We start from the raw sequence: 2353 nt of genomic DNA, 5'->3' as shown, positions 1-2353 counted from the left end.
TAATGAGCTAATGCGTTGGGCCTGTGTCCTATCTGGACCAAGCAGTTAATGAGCTAATGCGTTGGGCCTGTGTCCTATCTGGACCAAGCAGTTAATGAGCTAATGCGTTGGGCCTGTGTCCTATCTGGACCAAGCAGTTAATGAGCTAATGCATTGGGCCTGTGTCCTATCCGGACCAAGCAGTTAATGAGCTAATGCATTGGGCCTGTGCCCTATCCGGACCAAGCAGTTAATGAGCTAATGCATTGGGCCTGTGTCCTATCTGGACCAAGCAGTTAATGAGCTAATGCGTTGGGCCTGTGTATTGTAGCCTGTAGACTAGCCAAGCAGCTGCTGATTACTGAGCCTGTGACCCTCTCACATAAATAAATACTACAGTTTACTATAGAATACTGCAGTACTTACTATAGAAGTCTGTAGTAAACTGTAGTATACTGTAGAATACTATACTACACACTGCCTTAATCATGCGTTGTACTCAGTATAGAATTGTATAGTATACTGTAGAATACTATAGTAGACACTACAGTTTTATCGACAAAAAAAAAACACTGTAGTAAATAATACAGAAATGTCTGCAAAAACACTACAGACATCGCAACATTATTAAAAACTATAGTCAATACTACAGTATTTCATTGCCACACGTAAGTGAGAACCCTATATGCCAAGTAAAGACCATATATTGTGTTCCCTATAATTATAGAAAAGAGCAGAAGCTCTGAACTCTCCGTTCAGAACTCAGTCCTACCTACCTACAGGCTCTTTTAGTATTTGTCCAGTAGGTTTCCTCAAGGAGAAAGCCCCCCACTTCTATGTCAAAGATAATAAAACAAAAACACTTTAGAAAATACTACAGTAATGTCCCCCAAAACACTACAGTAAATACTACAGTATTCTACAGTCTGCAAAAACACTACAGTAATTACTATAGTATATACTACTATTTACTACAGTATTTATAGTATAATAAACTGTAAATACTACAGTATACAGAAGTAAATTCTACAGGATTCACTTTAGTTGTTTTGTAGACTTTTCCTTGAGGCTCCCAGTACTACAGTAAAGTCTACAAAAACACTACAGGAATTACTATAGTATAGAATACTATTTGTTTTACTACAGTATTTATAGTATAGTAAACTGTAAATACTACAGTATACTGAAGTAAATACTACAACTTTTCCTTGAGGCTCCCAGTACTACAGTAAAGTCTGCAAAAACACTCCAGTGAATACTGCAGTATTCCTACCATAGTTACCAATGGGCCGTCTGAACCAATGGGAAGCAGCTAGCCCTGCTCGCTGGGATAGTAGGAGTCCTGGGAGAAGGCAGGTTATGAATGTTTCATGCTAATCCCTTTTTTATCACTGAGGGGAGCATGGACTGGCATCACATTGATCTTCTATTATAATCCCAGATTAAAGGTCTGCTCCCTGAACAAGCGGTGGATTAAAGGTCCTTCAGACGGCACTCACTGAAGAACAGTTTGTCAGACAAGGAGATTGAAGACCCGCCCCCACCCCAGTAGAGGGAACATGCATACAGAAACACATGTTGTGATGTCACACACACATTCACATACACGCACACTCTCCCTCTCTTTAGCAGACATACGCACACATACACACACACACACACACACACACACACACACGCTCTAATATGAGTTTCAGCTCCCAGTAGCTGCTGCTAACAAGGAATCTTTGAATCCTTGTCTCAACTCATTAATTTACAAAAGTTGGCCAGAGTCTGCAAAATGTTGCTCATGAAATATTAATGTCAACAAATCTTCAAGGGGATGTACGAAAATATAATAGAGGGACCAATTAAGGACAGTGCCTGGAGTGATGTTTTTACAACTTATTCCATCACGGGAGATGTAGGCCTCACATCCCTTTACATGTTAACTCTAGATTGGGGGGATCACAGCTTGTGAAACAACACATATTTTATATAAGAAGTACTCCCTATCTGAAATGTAAATTCACTCCTAATTTATATCTAATCTCACCAGCAACCAAGCACATCCACACACGTGTAGGAGAGCGTGCACACACACACACACACACACACACACACACACACACACACACACACACACACGCTCCTGATGCTCAGATGTGTGCTCCTGCCTGCGTGAGCACATATGTATTTGTCTGTGTTTTGCTTTCTGGCTCCTGCATTATTCATTTATTTATTCAACCAATAGCTGATTCTCTCCGCCGTTTGTCTGCCTCTCTCTTTAAGTGAAAGTGTGCATTAAAAACGCCATTGTCTAAAAACAAGTGTGTCAAGTGTTTCTTCCTAGCACATTGCACATAGGCCTCTCTACATTTAATCTGGGAAGCTT

At 40.4% G+C, this 2353-nt stretch overlaps 1 pseudogene; it reads left to right on the top strand.

Annotated features, from left to right (window-relative positions):
• Positions 1-756: 756 nt before the first annotated feature.
• On the top strand, positions 757-808 carry LOC121573115 (annotated as a pseudogene).
• Positions 809-2353: the final 1545 nt, after the last annotated feature.

The sequence above is a fragment of the Coregonus clupeaformis genome, chromosome 15, assembly GCF_020615455.1.
Source record: "Coregonus clupeaformis isolate EN_2021a chromosome 15, ASM2061545v1, whole genome shotgun sequence".
In the NCBI taxonomy this organism is placed as follows: Eukaryota; Metazoa; Chordata; class Actinopteri; order Salmoniformes; family Salmonidae; genus Coregonus; species Coregonus clupeaformis.
The sequence above is the reverse complement of the archived record's forward strand: the minus strand, read 5'-3'. Positions and strand labels throughout refer to the sequence as shown.